This window comes from Panthera tigris, chromosome B3 (assembly GCF_018350195.1).
Source record: "Panthera tigris isolate Pti1 chromosome B3, P.tigris_Pti1_mat1.1, whole genome shotgun sequence".
Classification (NCBI taxonomy): domain Eukaryota; kingdom Metazoa; phylum Chordata; class Mammalia; order Carnivora; family Felidae; genus Panthera; species Panthera tigris.
The window spans coordinates 93,841,511-93,864,026 of NC_056665.1; positions in this window are offsets into that span (position 1 = coordinate 93,841,511).

Here is a 22,516-nt window from a genome sequence, read left to right on the forward strand (position 1 = left end):
CCTTCTGGGAAAAAAAAATGTAACAGAGCTTTTTGTCTGCTACCTCCCATTTAGATTATATTAGATCAGCTCTTCTACTTTTCTATATTGTGAAGAAGATTGCAATAGATGATAATTATGATGTTGTTATTTGTAAACAGATAAGTCAGAGTAGATTCAAGGTTATCCCTATAATAACATTTTGTCACTTGCATTCCCATGTGAATTCTTAAGTTGCATAGAAGGAAAGAATTAAAGCTGTGGTCCAAGGTTATCCACAATCCTCAGTTTCCATTATGTGTACAGCCATGGGGAAATATACTATATGTAAATGTCATCAATCATGTGTCTCAGCAGAGAAAGAAATATTTAAAGAGAAATGTTTTATGCTGAGATCTTTGTACACAAGGACAATTTTATTTATTTTGGGATCCCTAGTGCTTGGCACATAGTAGTCATTCAATTATTGTTTTGAATTGATGAGTGTATTTATGAATAACTTAATATAGATGCACTTAGAAATTATAGCTTTGTATTGGATGAAAACTGTTTTCTATATTTTATTGACATATCCTATGAAATAATCGGTGGTGCAGAAGAAATGTTCAAAATTGGCCTCTGTTTTAAAGCTTTATTACCAACATTTCCCTGCTTTTCACTAATTTTATAACAAAATAATCTTTAGAGAGGCTTGTCCATCTAAAGCTTAATGGATACATACTGAAGAGAATACTCTGCAATAATTATTAGCTACTACTTGAAGTGGTAGCTTCAAAAAATAAATAACCTGAGATAATGGTGATACATGGATTGTTGATATGAGCTAGATTAGAAGTTTTTATTTTATAAAAGATCTATTGAAATCTGTAAAGTCACTGGTTATCTCTGGTTGTCCAGCAAACGGGCTGGGTACTTTGGTCACTTTAGAAAAAAAAGTTGAAAGTATTATTGTTTAACCCCATCAAATCTGAACTGTGAAGTTATGATTTCATGAAGTATCATTCCCTTCTAAATGATTGCTCCATTTAAAACCTGCACACAGGTTATAGACACTTCATTTGTAATTTATCTTAGCTACAAGGCAACATGCTTTCCATTAATGTGCATGACACTGTTTTTTGGGTTTTTATAGTTGTTACTGATGTGATCCATTAAATCTCCTGCTTATAAAAAGGAATTCATTTCTTAAAAGTGGATCATAGATTTGTAAAATAATGATGAAAATAAATAGTACAATTCTGAATAACATTTTGAATGTAGTGATAAATGAAACTCAGTGTGAATATAGAATGTGAATTTAAGTTCACATTTAGTTCATCTTTTTGTTCAGCTTCTAATGTGTTGGTTTCGCAAAAGCAATCAAAACAGAAATGTGAAATAAAAAGTATTATTAATCTAGCCACACACTCAATAGCTACAGTATTTATTGAATGTGTACAACATACCAAACATTGTTATAGGTACCAGGAATATAGCAATGAAAAAAACAGCCCCAACTTTTATGAAGCTTCTGTTTTATCCATGGAAGAAAGGCAGTCAAGAAGATTTAATATATATATTAATAAAATATTTTAGATGGTCATAACTACTATGAAGAAAATCAAAGCAGAAAAAAGGAAATAATGAATGATGGAAGAAGTTGGGGGTGGAAAGCAATCTTATATAGCTTGGCCAGGGAAAGCCTCTCTGCTGATATGGTACTGAAGCAGAGAACAGAAGAGTATGGACATCTTAAAGAAGAAACTTCCAGATAGATGGAAGAGAAAATACAATAGGCCTGAGACAGGAGTGTGCTTGGCATGTTTGAGTGACAGAAAAGAGGATGGATAAAGGTGAATTTAGTATAGAAGACTGACTTTAAATAAAAATAGACAATTACCTAATTGCAGTTGTATTAAGTAGTATAAGAGAATAATATGATATATAGATGAGAGCATGTAATTTTTGCTTCAATATTACAGAACATGCTCTAAGAAAGTAACTTTAAAAAATGTTTATTTATTTGTTTTGAGAGAAAGAGATTGAGAAAGAGAGAGACAACTTAAGTGGCAGAAAGGCAGAGAGAGAGGGAGAGAGAATCTCAAGCAGGCTCCACGCTGTCCTTGCAGAGCTAGAGGACATGGGGCTCAACCTCACAAACTGGGAGATCATGACCTGAGCCAAAATCAAGAGTTGGATACTCTACTGACTGAGCCACCCAAGCACACGAAAGTAACTTTTACTATGAATATGAAGTGTGATAGGGAGTCAACCATATGATGGGTTTTGGGGGAAAATAGTGTGATTTTTCTTAAAAAAAAGTTTGTGTTAAGATCTAAAGACAAGAAAGATGAATAGAATCCCTCTTTAGTTAGAAAATGGTGTGTGAAGGAGAAAGTGAAAGTATATGAGATTGGGACTATAAAGAGGAAATAGACCATGCAAAAAGATATTCATAAGTCATATAAATGAGTTGGGCTTTTTCTTAACTGATAAGGGCTTTATCCATTTGGTTTAAGTGAAGGAGAGGTTGTAGAGTTGTATTTTTAAAACAATGTGCAGAAGATATGATAGGAGGGCCCTCTGAATGGAGCTATTCCAAGATGAAGAATTGTTAATAGCTCCATTCAAAAATTCTTGATCTTATACATAGCTTGGTGAAAGCAGTGACATGGAAAAATATACAGTAATGCATTTAGGAGACCTTATTTAATAGTTTCTAATGTTGATTATTTGGTTAGCATTGATGTATAGGTGTGTTAATTCTTTACAGTGGTGAAATAGTCTGTAAAACTTTGGCCATATGCCAAACTATGCTTTAGGTAGAGAGGTTTCCTTCTTTTCATGTGTATATCTTTGAGGAATTAAAACAGTGGACGCCTTGAATTTACTTGCATGAAGTCCAGATGACAGTTACCAGCATGAAATTTTTTGGTGTCTTTAAGAAAGAAGGTGTCAAGGGAGAAGAGTAGAGACTGGCAGAAAATCAGGATCCTGGAGAAAGAAGACTAGCCACTGAAGGAAACTGAGGGCCCCTAGAAAATTTTGAAAACAATCAGAAGGGGAAGCAGTCATGATACCAGAAATGTGGGAATTTTAAGAAGAGGAAAGAACTGTCCATTGCTGAGTACTGAAGAGAGTGCAAGGAGTGAACAGATGAAAAATTCCTTGCTGATATTTCAGATAATCCTGGATTTAGGGTAGACGTAAGATATAGTTTTTGAAGTCTTATGGAAATTATTTTAAAAGTAGACTGTACAATTACAATGCAATATGTTAATCATATTTTGTCCAAGGGCTTCTTTAATATAACTTCATAAAGCCTTTATATCAAATATTATGTTTTCTTATAAATTTTGTTTTAAAAGTAAAAAATTACAGAACTTGACTCTATTCTGAAATTGAAATCAAAAAAAGTATTAAAAATGTTTTTCATCAAAGTCTAATTCAACTTCTCTTATTCAACCATATCAATTTCTAGGCTGGGTAGACAGCTTTGCAGTTTGAACTCAAGTTCTGATATGAATACAGAGAAAGAGTGGCCTTTTTCAAGTCATATCATTCAGTATAGAGTGAAAGTTATGCAATGCATACTTTGCTATGGAAAGGAAGGGCACACCCATTTTGACTAACTCATAACTATTTAGACAGATAGAAACATTCCTCAATAATAAAAATAGTACATCATATAAAATCCTTCCTAATTGCTCTGTTTTTATAATCTATTAGATGTAGGCTGTTCTATTCTATTTATCTAATAGAATATAATTAATCTAGTAATAGAATCTGTTCTGTTAATTAAAAAGAAACATTTTTACATATAAGTGAAAACAGGATGCCTACTAGAATTATATTCCAAGATAATAGGAAGGCTCAATTATCTATTAAAAGTCCCATAATTTTTCATTTTGTATTAAGAATTTAGTCTTTTCAAAAATTAAGAGGCAATTTGTTTCATTAAAAAAAAAAAAACCCTGAGTGAATAATTAGAAAGCATATGTTCGCTAGGAGATTTGCCATATACTAGCCAGTTTCCTTGGGAAAGTCTCTCAGTCAGTATCTCTCAGTTTCCACTTTATAAAGCAGATATTAAAGTGTTATAAACATGTAAGGTAACAATGATGGAGACTTCAAAGCTATTTCTCTGAAAAGCTTAACATATTAGTATTAGAGCTGAACTTATGAGAGATTCTCTCAACCCTTTTCAGAAACTAAAGGTGAAAGATCCAGCCCAGAGGAGAAACAAAGTGTATAGTTAGTTCCCCTCAGGTGCTAGTTTGATGAAGAGAAAGCTCTATGGTTGTCAGTAAAAGACACTCTCCTTTCCAGAATGGGGAGATTAGGAGGGAAACTGAAGGTACCTGTAAGTATGTGCAGCCTTGTCAGGGGTAGTAAATCTAGATAAACAATCCAGATGGCTTTGGTTTGTGAATTGGAAGCTTTTATGCCCATCCCCATGCAGATAGGCTCACCTAAACAGAGGGTGACAAACATATGTTTGCTCCTTTTTTTTTTAATCTAGATTGTTTCCAAGATTTATTACTTTGGGATGTTGGGGCAGCTTTGTAGAGTTCAATGGCTGTATACCCCTTTAGGAATCATAAACACTTAAAGTCCTTAAAAATCTTAATGCCAATAATGTATCTGCAAATTTCTCTCTGCTTCCGAACTGATCGGCTTTCCTCTATACCAAAAGTATTCTTTTCCTTATTCATTCTACTTAGACTTTGTACTCTTTCACTGTCCCTACTTTCTGGAAAGTTCTTGGGTTGAATAGCCTAAAATTGATATTTATGGAAACTGTTGGTTATTTATTAAAAAAAATTCTTTCAATTTGGCATTCTGCCAAATTTGATTTAATAATTCTGTCAGTTCTCCTTGTTCTCTCTGTAGCACTTGGCACAGGTCATCTTTTTCTCTTTTGCAATTCCCTCCCCTTGGTTTCCAACATACTGTGCTTTCTTTTATTCTCCAATCTGTCTGAAGCTTCTAGTCTGTCTCTTGTTTATTCAGTCTTTGGCAGTCCTCGTGTTTCCTAGATTTATCTATGTTACTTGTTGGTTTAACTTTTATTTACATATGTCAACATACCCTCTCTAAAGATGACTTCCTAGTATATGTCTCAGATTTTCTCAGGATGAATGATTATTGAACAATTAGAAAATAAGGAATTCTATTTTGAAAGTGATTTGCAACTTGACAGGAGAGTTACTGAATATCAAAAAAGTTGACTAAAATAATCCTTTACATAGAAATTTTATAACATTCCTTTAATGGCCAGTGTTATTTTTCTTTCCACAACATAGAAATATCTTTATTTAGAGTGATATACTAAATGATTTATGATTATTAAAGTAATAACCATTCAGTATATATAAACATGAAAATATGGGTCTAAAATTAAAAGATCAGTTATAACATTGCATACTATTAAACATTTGACTCTGCAATAGACATTTTACTGGAAACTTTACATGCATTATGTCATTTATTTCTCACAACACTACTATTAATATTATGTCCATTTTATTGATAGAAAATCAAGAGAGCATACTTGTTTCAGTTCACACAGCTATTTGGTGACAGATATGAGATTCAAAAATACATCTAACTGACTTAAGAGCCCAACATCTTAATCACTACCTTGTCCTACTCAGAGATACCAATTGTAAAAATTCAGTGCAGCTTCCTCAAGCCTCCCTTCTCCATGCTACATCATCTCTGCCTAATAAAACTACCCTCCTCTTCTGGATAGATAAGAAAAAAAGAGGTTGTTTCATATCCCTTTCCGGCTCAGCACCTGGAAGTTCCATCCCAATGGCTCATGTTCCTTCATGTTGTTCCTAAATTCATGGAAGCCTAGCTCTTCCTCCATACTGGTTGCCTGAACTCCGACTGCTTGTAGTTCTCTCAGTGTGAGGTACCACTTCTACAATGGTTATTGGTGAGAAAATGACATGAAACAGACCCCATTTCTCTCTTAACCAATTCTTTTGCTCTCTCACCACCATCACTGATTTTACTGAAGTGTTAAAGAAACTTAAATACATAATGATTTTCACATTTAACACTGTTTGCTAAATATGACTATCTTCTTATTCTAGGAGTAGCATAAGAAGGTTAAACCCCATGCATAGGAATTCTCTTGTGGACTAAACCTAGTTGTTAGCCTGAATGCTCTTACAGGTAGGCCTTCCTTCCTCTCAAAAAGGAACTTCTTCCTCAAAACTCTATTGTTTGAATTTCTACCCTCGCTACTTTGGAAAACTCCACTTCACACCCATAGAGATGTGGCCACAGGATCTGGCCACCTTTCCCAATTCATGCCTACTGCTTAGGTAATCTGGGAGACTCAGTGTATCTCTAATAGCACATACCCCAAGCATCATTTATTCAGTATCAATGACAGCAGGACAGGTCAAACTGATTTTTTGCACTTCTAGTAGAAGAAAACAGTGCAGTTAGAGTGTTTGACATTCAAACTCCAAGTTGTGTCCCCAAGTGGTCTCCCTGCTTGTATGAGATGAAAACATATCTGTTCCTTCTTTGTAGTCCTCAACTAAATAAGTATTGAATAAAACATAGGCATTCACTTATACCTCCCACAGAAAAACATTAAATCTCAGAGTTGGCACAGTATAAATCCATTCAGACTTTTTCTTTACTTGTTGCTAAGAGTATTTATATACAAAAAGAGAGAATAGAATTCCTATGTGCAATAGCAAAAAAGGGTATAAAGAGGTGGTAGGAGGAGGAATTACTTACTCTGAACTTTTCTGTAGAACCTAATATTGTTAACAATGGATTACTATTTTCTACTATCTAATTAGAGAAATAGGAAATAAAGGATAATGATGCCATAATAATTTTGGGAGGAATAAATTATTTCTAATGAGTTTTTTCTTTATTTTATTTTTCTTTATAATCTTCCCTGGATGATTGCTAGCATTGATTTTTATTTTGCGATCTATGTTTTTGTCATGCAAAAAATATTTTGCAATTTCTAGTTTCTTGCAATTGCTAAAATGAGGAATATATTCAATTTTACTTAACTTCTTTAGAACTAAGAAATTAAATGCCCATTATCACTAATTTATATAATAGGGAAAAATGATTTCATGTGGAAATGTGGATAGAGAGGAAAATGGTACAAATAGAGGCATGAGAGATATATTGATTTTTTCAATACATATGCCATATCACATCATTTCAAAAAATTTCTATGTTATTCATCATTTTTGACATCTTATGTCTTACATCTTATATCTTCTTTTATTATAATGTAAGATCCACGAGGTCAGAGAGACGATGAATATTTGAATCTTCATTAACGTTTTTTTATTTAACAGGATATACTGATGGCACTTAGATCTTTTTAAAAAGACAAAGGATTCACATACAGTTGGTGGGAAATGAAGACACTCAGAATTTACACTGTCCAGTGCAGTACCACTAGCCACATGTGGCTATTGAACTTTGAAATGTGACTAGTACAAATTGTGATATGCTTTCAGTATAACATACACTCTGGATTTTGAAGACTCAGTATAAACAAAAGAATGTAAATATATCAACAGTTTTATGTTGATTTCATTTTGAAATAATATTTTGGATATATGAAATATATTGTTTTTGAAATTAACTAATTAGTTAATGTCACCTGTTCCTTTTTTACTTTATTTTAATGTGGCTACTAGAAAATTTTTAAATGTAAGATTTAAAACTGTGTACTTTGCACTTGTGGCTTATATTTCTATAGCAAAATGCTGCTATCTGTTTTTTTCTATAATTGACCATATATATATATATATATATATATATATAGATAGATATATAAACTCTTCTACTTTGAAGAATAGCTGACATGTATAGGAAACTTGTACCTTACAAAAACAATATTTTCTCCATCTTAATTTACTGTTAGACTTATTGTCTATAGGAAAATAATTATTTATTACTCAGATTTTAAGTGTGGGACGGCCACAAACTGGCCTCATTAACAGGGAAAATAAGCCTCAGTAACAGGGAAAATAAGAATTAATTGGGTCAGTGGGGAGCTAAGATGGTGGCAGAGTAGGAGGACCATAGGCTGCTTTTGTCCCTGGAACACAGATGGATATCTGTGAAATCAATCTAAATATCCCAGAAATCAACGTGAAAACTTATAGAACAAATACCACAACTAAAGGGAGAGAAGAAGCCACATTGAAGAAGAAAGGAAGTGTGGAGACATTGTTTAGGGGAGAAACTGATCATAGGTGCTGTGGAGGGGAGAAGCCATGGTCACAGAAAAAAGTGAGAGAGAGAAGAGCATACAGGGGAATGCACAAGAACATTTCATCAAAGTCACTGACAGTGAAAATAAGAGGGGATGATTTTTGTGAGTTCTTGCAGGCTTAAAGATGAGTTTTAAATGTTTGCAATCTTGACTGGGACAGAGTCCTGAGAGCACTGTACTACTCCTGGAGAGAAGTCAGGCAACCCAGGGGCAGATGGTGTGGAAATAGTGATCTGAAGAATGCCTGGGTCATATAGGGGGAGATTATTCACTCCACTTGGAGTGCATCACTTAAGAGGCAGTGTTCACATAAGACAGCTCTCTGGGGACAAAGAGCCAGCTGGCACCATTCTCCTCGTACCCCTCAGCATAAACACAGAGCCATCTGCTGGAAGAAGCACAGCACTAGATACCTAACCTGCTTACAGAAAGTTCCAGCCCCTGCCTCATTACTGCCCTTCTTGGTCAGGCTTGCCTCAGTCCCAGCATGGCAGGCCTCTTTCCCAGAAGACCAGCAGAAACCCCTACCCACACCACATCTCCCAACTAAAGATATCTGCACGGCTTCACTTCTAGTGGAAGTAATTTTGGGTCTCATTTAATAAGCAGACAAGAGCACATTTAGTTAAAACTCACCAAATTCTGGCCAAGGACCAAACACTGCCCACTGCCAGCAAGAAGAGCCTCTATATAGGCACCTGGGTGGCTCAGATGGTTAAGCATCAGACTTGGGCTCAGGTCGTGACCTCATGGTTCATGCGTTTGAGCCCCACATCAGGCTCTGTGCTGACAGCTCAGAGTGTGGAGCCTGATTTGGACTCTGTGTCTCCCTCTCTCCCTGCCCCTCCCCTCCCACTCTCTTCCTCTCTCTCTCAATAAATAAAAAAACATTGAAAAAAAAAAGAGAGAGAGAGACAGCCTCTACAGATGTCTTGCCCAAAGGATAGAGCAGCCAAAACACAACAGCAAAGTGCATGTAGCACACACCAGAGACACTTTCTGAAGCACCAGGCTCTGGACACTATATGACCTCTTTTTCATAAAGCCATTACTCTCAGGAGCAGGAAACATAATGGACTTTTCTAACACACAGAATAAGGCAGAGACTTAGACAAAAATGACAAGATGGAGAAATTCATCCCAAGTGAAAGCACAAGATAAGGTCACGCCAGAGATCTAAGTGAATCAGATATAAGTACCATGGCTGATGGAGAATTTAAAGCAACAATTATAAGGACACTCTGTAGTCTTGAGTAAAGAATGTAAGACTTGAGGAATATCCTTACTACAGATATAAAAGAATTAAAAATCAATCAGAAATGAAAAATGCAATAACTGAGATTGGAAACAGGCTTGATGCATTGAACATAAGGCTGGAAAAAGCAGAGGAACAAATAAGTGATATAGAAGAAAAATAATGGAAAATAAGAAAGGTCAACAAAAGAGGAAAAGAATTATGGAACATGAGAATAGACAGGGAACTCGGTAACTTGATCACACATAATATTTGTATTATAGTATTCCCAGAAGAAGAGAGACAAAAGGGGGAAGAAAATTTATTTGAGGAAATCATAGCTGAAAACTTCTCTAATAGGGAGAAAAAAACAGACATCCAAATCCAGGAGGCACAGAGAATTCCCATCAAAATCAACAACAGTAGACCAACAACACATATTATAATTAAATTTGCAAAATATGGTAATAATGAAAAACATCTTAAAGGAAACAAAAGAAGTCCTTAACGTATAAGGGAAAACCCATAAGGCTAGTTACAGATTTCTCAACAGAAACTTGGCAAGCGAGAAGTCATGATATATTCAGAGTGCCGAATGGGAAAAATCTGCAGCCAAGAATAATCTATCCAGCAAGGTTATCATTTAGAATAGAAGGAGAGGTAAAGAGTTCCCCAGACAAACAAAAACTAAAGAAGTTTGTGACCACTAAACCAGCCTTGCAAGAAATTTTAAAGGGTACTCTTTGAGAGGTAAAAAAGACCAGAAGTGACAAAGAAAGAAACAGAGAAAATGTCCAGAAACAATGATAAAACAAGTAATAAAATGACACTAAATATGTATCTATAAGTAATTACTCTGAATTTAAATAGACTAAATGCTGCAATCATAAGACACAGCATGTCAGAATGTATTAAAAGAAAAATACAAGATCCATGCATATGCTGCCTATAAGAGACTCATTTTAGACCTAAAGAAACCTGCAGGTAGACAGTGAGGGGATGCAGAAACATTTATTATTCAAGTGGATGTCAAAAGAAAGCTGGAGTAGCAGTACCTATATCAGACAAACTAGACTGTATGTATGTATTTATGTACGTATGTATGTATGTATTTAATAGAGAGAGTGAGCATGAGGGGAGAAGGGGCAGAGGCAGAGACAGAATCTTAAGCAGGCTCCATATGGAGCCTGATTCCAGGCTTGATCCCACAACCCTGGTATCATAACCTGGGCTGAAGTCAAGAGTTGAATCCTCAGCAGACTGAGTCACCCAGATGCCCTGAACAAACTAGACTTAAAATCAAATACTGTTACTAGAGATAAAGAAGGGCACTATATCATAATAAAAGGATCTATCCCACAAGAAGATGTAACAAATGTAAATATTTATGCCCCCAACTTGAAAGCACCCAAACATATAAAACAATTAATAACAAAGGAACTCATTGATAATACAATAATAGTAGGGGATTTTAACACCCCACTTACATCAATGGACAGATAATGTAAACGGAAAATCAACAAGAAAATAATGGATTTGAATGACACACTGGACCAGATGGACTTAACAGATACATTCAGAACATTCCATCCTAAAACAGAGAATACACATTCTTTCAAGTGCACATCGGACATTCTCCAGAACAGATCGCATACTAGGTCATAAATCAGGCCTTAACAAGTGCAAAAAGATTGAGAGAATACCATGCATGTTTTCTGACCACAGCACTGTGAAACTTGAAATCAACCACAAGAAAAAATTTGGAAACACCACAGTACATGGAGGTTAAACAACATACTACTAAACAATGAATGGTTCTACCAGAAAATCAAAGAAGAAATTAAAAAAAAAAAAACATGCAAACATACAAAAATGAAAATACAATGGTCAAAAACCTTTGGGATGCAGCAAAAGTGGTCCTAAGAGTAATACAGTAATATAGTAACATAGTAATACAGGTCTTCCTCAAGAAGCAAGAAAAATATCAAACAACCTATTCTTATGCCCAAAGAAGCTAGAAAAATACAACAAACAAAACCTAAAACCAGCAGAATGAAGGAAATAATAAATATTAGAGCAGAAATAAATGATATAGAAGCCTAAAAAACAGAACAGATCAATGAACCTGGTTCTTTGAAAAAAATAAATAAAATTGATATACCTGTAGCCAGACTTATTGAGAGAGAGAGAGAGAGAGGACTCAAAGTCACAAATGAGAAAAGAGAACCAACACCACAGAAATACATAAGAGAATATTATGAAAAACCGTATGCCCACAAATTGGACAACCTGGAATAAATGAATAATTCCTAGCAACATATAAACTACTAAAACTGAAACAAGAAAAAATAGAAAATTTGAAAGACTGATAACCAGCAAAGAAATTGAATCAGTAATAAAAAAATTCCCAACAAACCAAAGTCCAGGACAGATGCCTTCACAGGCAAATTCTACCAAACATTTAAAAAATACCTATTCTCAAACTATTCCAAAATAATATAAATGGAAGGACAAATTCCAAATTCATTCTATGAGGACAGAATTACTCTTATATAAAAACCAAATAAGAACATCACTAAAAAAGAGAACAATAGGCCAATATCTCTGATGAACATAGACACAAAAATTCTCAACAAAATGCTAAAAAGTTGAGTCTAACAGTACATTTAAAAAAATCATTCTCCATGATGAAGTGAAATAAATGCCACTGGTCTGCAAGAGTGATTCAATGTTCACAAATTAATCAATGTGACACCACATTAATAAGAGAAAGGATAAGAACCATATGATCATTTCAATAGATGCACACAAAAAGCATTTTTTTTGACAAAAACCCTAAACAAAGTAGGTTTAAAGCCCTCAACATAAGGCATTATATAAAAAACCCACAGCCAATATCAACCTCAATGGGGAAAAACTGAGAGCTTTCCTCTATGGTCAGGAACAAGACAGGGATGGCCGCTGTAACCACTGTTACTTAAAATAGCATTGGAAGTCCTAGCCACAGAAATCAGACAACAAAAAGAAATAAAAAGCATCCAAATCATCAAGGAAGAAGTTAAAATTTCACTATTTTCAGATGACATGATACTCTATAGACAACCTGAAAGACTCCACCAAAAAATTGCTATTACTGATACACAAATTCAGTAAAGTCACAAGATACAAAATCGACGTACAAAATTCTGTTGCATTTCTATACACCAATAATGAAAAAGCACAAATAAAAATTAAGTAATCAACCCCATTTACAATTGCACAAAACTATAAGATACCTAGGAATAAACCTAACTAATAAAGACTAAAGACCTGTACTCTGAAAACTATAAAACACTGATGGAAGAAATGAAAGATGACACAAAGAAATGGAAGGACATTCCATGCTCACGGATTGGAAGAACAAATATCGTTAAAATGTCTATGCTACCCAAAGCAATCTACACATTTAATGCAATCCCTATCAAAATACCAACAGCATTTTTCACAGAGCTAGAACAAACAATCCTAAATTTGTGTGCAACCACAACCCAAATAGCCAAAGCAACTTTGAAAAAGAAAAGTAAAGCTGGAAGCATCAGAATTCTGGACTTCAGGTTTTATTACAAACCTGTAGTGATCAAAGCAATATGGTACTAGCACAAAAATGGACACATAGATAGATGGAACTGAATGGAAAACCCAGAAATGAACCCACAACATACTGTCAATTAACCTTCAAAAAAGCAGGAAAGAATAAACAGTGTGAAAAAGACGATCTCTTCAACAAATGGTGTTGGGAAAATTGGATGGCAACACACAAAAGAATAAAACTGGACTACTTTCTTACACCATACACAGAAATAAATTCAAAATAGATGAAAGGCCTAAATTTGAGACTTGAAACTATAAAAATCCTAGAGGAGAACACAGGTAGTAACCTCAATGACATCAGCTTTAGCAACTTCTTTCTAGATTTGTCTCCAGAGGCAAGAGAACAATAGCAAAAATAAACTATTGTGACTCCATCAAAATAAAAAGCTTTTGCACACTGAAGGAAACAATCTACAAAACTAAAAGGCAACATACTGAATGGGAGAAGTTATTTGCTAATGACATACCTGATTAAAACATCAGTATCCAAAATATAAAAAGAATTTATAAAAGTCAACACCCCAACAACAAATAATCCAATTTAAAAATGGACAGAAGAATGAACAGATATTTCTCCAAAGAAGACATACAGATGGCTAACAGACATATGAAAAGATGCTCACCATCACTCACCATCAGAGAAATACAAATCAAAACTACAATGAGATATCACCTCAAACTTGTCAGAGTGGCTAAAATCAACAATACAAGAAACAAAAGGTATTGGTGAGTATGTGGAGAAAAAGGAACACTGGTGCACTGTTGGTGGGAATGCAAATGGGTGCAGCCACTGTGGAAAACAGTATGGAGGTCCTTCAAGAAGTTAAGAAATAGAACCGCCCTATAATCCAGCAAATGCACTGCTGGGCATTTACCAAAGAATACAAAAACACTAACTCAAAGGGCTCCATAAACCCCTTTGTTTATAGCAGCATTCTTTACAATAGCCAAGATATGGAAGCAGGTCAAGTGTCCATCAATTGGTGAATGGATAATGAAGATGTGATATATATATATAGTGTGATATAAATATATAATGGAATATTATTCAGCCAGGAAAAGACTATCTTGGCATTTGCAGAGACATGGTGAAGCTAGAGACCATAATGCTAAACAAAATCAGTCAGATAAAGACAAATACCATCTGATTTTACTCACATGAGGAATTTAAGAACAAATGAGCAAAGGGTAAAGAAAAGAGAGACAGAAAAATTAAGAAAGAGACAATTATAGAGAACCAAATGATGATTCTCATAGGAGACGGGGGTGAGGGAATGGGTTAAACAGATGATGAGGATTAGGGGTGCACCTGTGATGGGCACTGGGCAATGTATGGAAGTGATGAATCACTAACTTGTACACCTGAAACAATATAACACTGTACATTTAATTGGAATTAGAACTAAAACTTAAAAAGCCAAAAAAAAACCACCCCATATTTCTTTTTATTTATTTATTTATTTATTTATTTATTTATTTATTTATTTATTTATGTATTTATTTTTATTTTTTAATATATGAAATTTACTGTCAAATTGGTTTCCATACAACACCCAGTGCTCATCCCAAAAGGTGCCCTCCTCAATACCCATCACCCACCCTGCCCTCCCTCCCACCCCCATCAACCCTGTTTGTTCTCAGTTTTTAACAGTCTCTTATGCTTTGGCTCTCTCCCACTCTAACCTCTTTTTTTTTTTTTTTTTCCTTCCCCTCCCCCATGGGTTTCTGTTACGTTTCTCAGGATCCACATAAGAGTGAAACCATATGGTATCTGTTTTTCTCTGTATGGCTTATTTCACTTAGCATCACACTCTCCAGTTCCATCCACGTTATCACCTGGGCATTTTCATTCTAATAAATAACTACTGATCTGAAATTTTGTTATTATTTCCTCATAGCCTTTATATAAAAGGTAAATCTGTAACTTCCCATATAAAATATTATGAATAATCATAAAATAACCTTTTTCACACTTACTATATTCCAGGCACTTTCTAAATGCTTTACCTGCAGTAATTTATTCCTTACAACAATGCATAAGTTATATACTGTTGTTGCCTTTATTTTATAGATAAGAAAACTAGAGGCAAGAGTGGTCAAATAACTTTTCCAATGTAATCACCTAGTCAGTGACAGGGCCCCAGATAAGTCAGGAAGTCTGGATCCAGAGCCCAGTCTCTCAAATACACTGCTTTACTTAGATAGTCTTAAACCTAACCTGTATTAAGAAAAAAACCTGAGCACTGTTCTCTTTCTCTGTTGTTCAAATCCTATTAGAATTTTCACTCATATATACTCTTTAATATGGGGTCCATATGTCAGGTTAGATTTTAGTTATATATACCAGAGTGCCAAATACATTATTGATAAGCAGAAATACATCATTCCTAGAAGTTAGAATTTAATTTTTGTTTTATTTTTCCCATCCTTCACTCTAAATCTTATATTAAATCTCACATATTTGAGGGGAAGGTGGTGGGTTATAAGTAATATTATAAATATATTCCTTCCCATATAAACAAGGAAAAAAATAGTACTTTTTAAATTGCCAGAAAATTACTAGTCATTTTCTCATGTATGTGTTTTATCTTGCTTTCATTATTTTATATTGTACCGCAGTAGCATTCCCAGGCACTTAACTGTCTTTAAAGTATAGCATGATTCAAATGTCCTGGGGCAGACTCGATATATAATTGCACTTGAAATATAACGGCAGTTTGTTTTTTGTTAGGGAAATCTAATAAGCATCCTTTTTATTTTTATTTTAAAATTTTTTTAAGATTGCTTTTTAAATGTAATTTCTAGACCTCTGTTGGGAAATGAAGCTCATTTGAATTTTTGTCATGTAGAGAAAAGAAACAGATTTTTTGGTGTGTGAATGAATATAAAACTACTATATAAACAAGGAACCAATATTAGAGTGTTTACACCCAAGCAAGTACGTTAACTCTTTGCAAAGTAGCCTAGAAACCAGACCAAAGATAAGAATTTAAGTAAATGATAAATTTATTTCATTCTTAAAGGACTATAATAATAAAATTGTAGTTTTGTTTTACCTATATAGCTGTTAATTATTTCATGCACAGTATCTCTTCTTATATGCATCATATCCCTTCAGTTTCCATGTGAGAACTTTTGTTTTGTAATTCTTGCCAGGGAGAATTTTCTCTCTCCTGAGATGAGGTATAAGTCTTACTTTTTCATAATAGGGCTATGTAATTTATTTTCTCCTTTTTTCCCTAGTCTTCCAGGAAGTAGTAGGCAAAAATACAAATTTATTCAAAGTGACCCTGCTTAAGTATATCTTCCCTCACTATGATATTCTATCTTTATTTCACTAAGTTATTTCATATGCATTTTATTGCCACCTCAAAAAGTTTTGGAAAAGTATACAAATATATTAATTCAATAATATCTGTTTATATGGGGCCGAGATTTTTTAAGAAAAAAAAGTAAAGGAAGGAAGGAGGGAAGGAAAGAGTGTTAATGCCACTTTTAAAAATGTTAACATCGGGGCGCCTGGGTGGCTCAGTCGGTTAAGCGTCCGACTTCGGCTCAGGTCACGATCTCATGGTCCGTGAGTTGGAACCCCGCTTCGGGCTCTGTGCTGACAGCTCAGAGCCTGGAGCCTGCTTCGGATTCTGTGTCTCCCTCTCTCTCTGCTCCTCCCCCATTCATGTTCTGTCTCTCTCTGTCTCAAAAATAAATAAACATTAAAAAAAAATAAAATAAAAATGTTAACATCACTAAAACTTAGTAAGGACCACTTAAGAACAACATGTAAAACATTAACCATGTTATTTCCACCAATGTGTCTAACCAATGAATCTGTCATTCCTGTGTCCATTAACAGAGAAGGGCTCCTGTAGAAACACACGCATCCTGCATTAGTGGAGAAAAACAGCTGACTTGCTCTTGACTGAAAGGAAAACAATCATCATTTAGTCAGATGAATCAGCTGGTGTTATTTTCCACCCTCCCCCCACCTCAGTCATCAACTAATGAATATGTAATGCATGTTGAAATCATCTGGAACAAGTTTGTTTTGAATTGTATGTTGTACCAAGCTCACTTTTAGTATTACCTTCTTGTGAAACGACAGACTGAAATATGTGTCCTCTGGGATGATTTACAAGAAGGGTTAGGTCTGTTGTAAAATTTCCCCCATGTTTAAATCACTGCCAACATTGAACAGTAGAGCAGGGGCGTTCTACTTAACAGTACAGCAGGTGATTCTACTTAAAAAATAGTTGATGAGTGAGTCTAAAATGAAATATAAAGTACACCTGTATTTACAACATTTGTGTTGACTTTTCTTTCAGTTGTATGGAAAAGGGTTCTAATGTATGCCTCCCACAGCAAGTATGAGTAGGGATCTTTCAGATTATAGTTTTGTAGCCAATTAAAATACATGATTACACTAAAATTTTCAATTCAAATGTGACATTGCAGTAAAAGCTCTTAGTGCTCAATTAACCAGAAAATCTAATTAACTGCAACATCTTATTTCTAAAGCATCCCATTTTTTAAAATCTTTTAATATTATATAAATTACATTATCTTCTTTCTAGTAATTGCAGATAACTATAGTAGGCTTCTTTCATTTGAAAAATAATATTCTAAGGGTTTGATTACACTGATTCATACTAATAATTATTCATGTGAAGGTAAGGTGTTTTTTACAATTAGTTTTAAATTTTCAAACAAGCTTATAAGGTTATATCCTCTAGCCAACCATACTCTTCCATAAATCTTCACAGTAGGCCAGATACTGTTATACACTTTAATAAAACCTTTGAATATTTCTCTTTCTTGAATGTACTTGTTCCATATTAGTCATCATCCCTAGATTCTGAGCTTTAAAAGGAGAAGAACTATTCTAATTTACTCATCAACTCTCCCCATTATAATACCAGCTGTAGTGTGAACTCAACTCTGTCATATAGTACATGGTGGCTTTTTAAAAAGATACAGTGGATAAATGGATAAATATGTTTAACAGTTGAATTAATAAATGAAGCCCTATTTTAGAAAGTGAATTTTTAAAACTTACATTACAGATATATGTAATAGGAGGGGTTTCTTCTGAAGGAACTTCTTAAAAAATTAGAAAATACTTCTGATTGTTACTAACATCAGGTAAAACATCTCCTTGAAAGTAAGTCATATTCCATAATCTGATGATACTGGAGTTTAGGTAAATGAGGTTTATAATACTATAAATAAGGTTTTATGAACAGTCGACTTTACTCAAGCACTAACTCTACTAACTACTAAAGTCTAAGGCCTTGGAAATTACTATTTGGGGTTTTACCATATTTTCAGATGTCACAGACACAGGACTATTGGAGTTAGTAACAATGTCAAAGAATTTCAGGACTTTCCATTATTCCTGAGAGAGATGTTTAATTTCTTTGCATGCAGCTATTTGTAAATCTTCTAAAGCATGTATCAGTAAGGCAGATGACTGAGATAAAAATCACCCTACTATTAGAACAAAGCCATATAGGTTTTGTATTGTATACTTACTACTTGTTCTCTATCCTCTGACCTAGACTCTCCGTGCTGTCCTCCTTTCCTTTAATATGACTGTGGAACTTGTCTCCTGGCTCAACTCCCCCTTCCCACTCACTCCTAAAGCATTACAACCTAGTTGCTATCTCACAACTTTATTATTATTTCTTTTAGAAGGTTAAGCTACTAATTCCATGTTATTAAACATAGAAAATTCTTCATTATACTTGACCTCCTAACATTTGCCAGCAATAACCTAGAAATGGGCTCTTGCTTTTGGGGGGCCAACATATTGGTGTTGTGTCTGGTATTCTGCCTGCCTCTCTGGCCCCAACTTATCAGTGCCCACTGTTGCATCCTGTACTCCTTTGTTTCTTAATTATTGGCACCTTTTGGGATTCTATCCTAGAACTCAGTTCTCTTCTCTTGAACACCCTTTCTGGATTATTTTTCTTACTCATAAGGCTTCCAGTATTCTAGATGCTAATGACTCCAACATTGATATTTCTAGCCCAGTTCTCTTATTATAGATTATACTCTATATACCTATTGGGTATTTCTGCTTGGAAATACATAGTCATCTTAAACTCACATATACCCACCACAGTCATCTTCCTCCTTACATAACATGCGAATCCCCTTGTGGTAATTATCCCAATGATTGCACACCCTACAATTTACCACGTCAGACCCAAACTTGGGTGTTTTCTCTGACTTCTCTCTGCCTCTTATTCTATAATCCAAGTAATCACCTAATTCTATAGATTCCACCTCCATTTTCTTTTTGCTTCTCTCCCTCCCAATACCACTAATTTCAGTCCTACATCACATCACTTGTTTAGATTATATAACCTCTTAGCTGGTGTCCTGAAACCCATTCCCTCCAATCTAGCCTCTGCACTTCAGTAATCTTTCTAAAATGTAGATTTTGTCATGGTATTTACCTGCTTATACTGCTTCAGTGATTTTCCATTGTACTCAGGACAAAGCCCAAACTTCTTACAAATTCTATATTCTGACCCTTTCAAGTGGCTCATCCTTCCCTGTCATTCTAAATTCCTGCTATATTAAACAACCCAAAGTTCTCACGCTTATATGCTTATTTGGCTTTATTCATATGCTATTTTCTTTGCTTGGCTGCTTCCCACACCCACCTGTCCTTCATCTGGTACACAGTAGGCACCTACTAAATATGTAGAGAAAAAATAATTTACTGCACATAAAATAAAAACTTTGTTCTGTTGGGGAAAAGAAGTTCAATAGTATAAAGTCTATTATTATTTCTGTAAAGAAAATTTAAATGAAATCAAGAAATGATTAAGTGTTAAGCAAAACAGAGTTTGGTGTATATAAACTCAATTGAATATATGGTGACTTGGATCCATGGCTTCAATAAATCCAACTTATTTATTAGACCACATGAAACTCTTTCAGTAAGTATACCACATGTTGCCAAAAGTATTTATCTGGTGTGAGATTCACTTTAATAAAAGTCAAAATGTTCTTGTGATTGTTCTGAACATATGTGAAATAACTTGTCATTCTTGGGTCACATTTTTAGGGAGAAAGTTAGGAGGTATAAGAAAATGTCTAGGGTGAAACTGTGATTATAGCTACTAAAATATTTTTACATGAGTAAACATGGACTCATGAATTTTGAAAAGCATTTATTTGAAAAAATTAAAATTAAAAAAAGAAGCATTTATTTGCATACATGTGTGCAATATGGGTGCAACAAGGCATTTAGTTGGGTTGTCTGTAGCAAAGATAGTTGAATATTCTAGTTAAACCCCATCTTTACTGAAACATATCCAGTTAAATTGGGATTTAAATCATACTGATTGGTGGAATTGGGTGGTGCCTCTTTTCCACATTTCTATTTGCATCTATTAATTTAGGAACTTTTTACTCTAACCTCATGCAATCTGGGTGTGTGCAAATATCTATAATGCAATGGAGTAGTCTTCAACTTTTGTAAGATAGTAGGGGGGGAAAAAAGACATGGAGAGGAAACTCACTAAGGAAATATGGTCTCAATAGAAAAAAATAGGTTCAAGATTTGGAAGGAGTTGTTAGTTACCAGTGCAGTGATGGCTACTTTTTACCCAATTCAACTCAACCATTCTGGATACATGAGTGCTTTGGGAAATTTAACAAATCAGGCACAAGCCTGCCACAAAGATAGCCTTTGTGGCCACCTTTATGGACTGTCTCACAGAGAGAGGGGGTAATCCTTCCTCTGTGAAATATTTCCTGAACTGTGAGTAGTGAGAGGCAATGACAGTGTGACACCAGTGCATATCAAGATACGGTGATGATAAAGATTTCCGTGGAGAAGATACGGTGATGACCAAGGCTGATCATTGTTGCTTCTATCCTTTAGATGTGTGTTAGAGATCACTCATGTCCTTGAAGTATATCAGTGCCGTTTCAGGGTGTATACAAATATGCCTGGAAATCCTCTAAAATATCAGGGAGGTGAATGAAGCAAAAATACTGGATTACAAGTAATCAAAATAAGAGTTTGGAGCATTATGTAAGGGATATCTATATATATGAACTCCTTTGTACGTAAAGCTGTTACATCTGTAATATCCCGGTTAGAAAATGTTAACAGAAATGGTATTAGCTGATCCTGTTACCTAAGTATTTCCCATCAAGTTAAGAAACTTACAGGGTTATAGAAGAGAGTATATATTCTTTGCATTTGGAGTCAATCCCTTATTGGAGAGAAATCAACATTTGTGATGTACCAAAGAAAATATCATCATTTATCTCAGCGCTTTAGTTGTACAAATTAAATACATTCAGGGTTATTGACATAGTAACTGATATAATAAAAAGCTATCTAGAGTTTACTTTGGTAGAATAATTCATTTTATTATTCTGATACAAAACCTTTCGTGCAATACTTATGACCTCATTAAAAACATAAGTAGGACACTTACATTTTCAGTTTTATTTTACTGTATTTTAATGAAAAACTTTGTGTTAGATTGAGAGATACAAATATAGAGATTAGTAAATATTTCAGGGAAGGAGCCTCCAGAAACCACTTCTTTGAATATGTAGGACCAAATGCTTGCTGTCCACTTTCACTTTTAACACAAATAATTTTTTTGTTTTTCCTTGGATAATTGTTCTGTTTTTGAACTATGAAAGTGAGGAGAAATTAATCCAAGAATTTTGTTTCCTAGGCTCCCACAGAAATAAATCTGTTTCAGGTTATATTATAAGACTAAAAATATTTGCATTTCTGAGCACATGATTAGGCAGACAGAAATTATTCTTCAAGTAATATGGCAATGGTGATTTCCCAAAAATGGCATATTGGGTTATTGTTACCAGTTCTTCACTCCCTCTCTGTGAAAGAATTGTTCACGTACACTCTTTGCTATGCTACTTTGCAGTTCTATAAAAGTTTCACTAGACACGGTCAGGTATATTTTCCCTGCACCATTGACTCTGGGCTTCTCCATGCAGCTTGCTTTGGCCAATGGATTTTTCAGTGGGTGTGATAGGTCTAGAGGCTTTACTGTGTGTCCACGCTTAGGCTTGCCCTCTCACACTTCTACCATCTGCCATAAGATGCCTGCAGCAGCTATGGTCCAAGGAGTATGAGAAGACATACAGAATAGCATGAACACAAGCCATAGCCTGGAGCCAAGATCAGAACATCTCAGTTGGGGTCAGTAGATCTAAAGGCTACATATGGTGCTTTAAGTGAGAAATAATTGTTTACTATTTTAAGCCACTGGAATTTAGACTTTTGGGGTTGTTAAGCAGCAAAATTGCCCCAAAACCCTATCTGATGTATTCAGTATCTTCCCACCCTTTTTCTTATAACTCTTATTTTCTTATAAGAGAATTTCTTTGATAACTCTTCTATGATATTCATTACT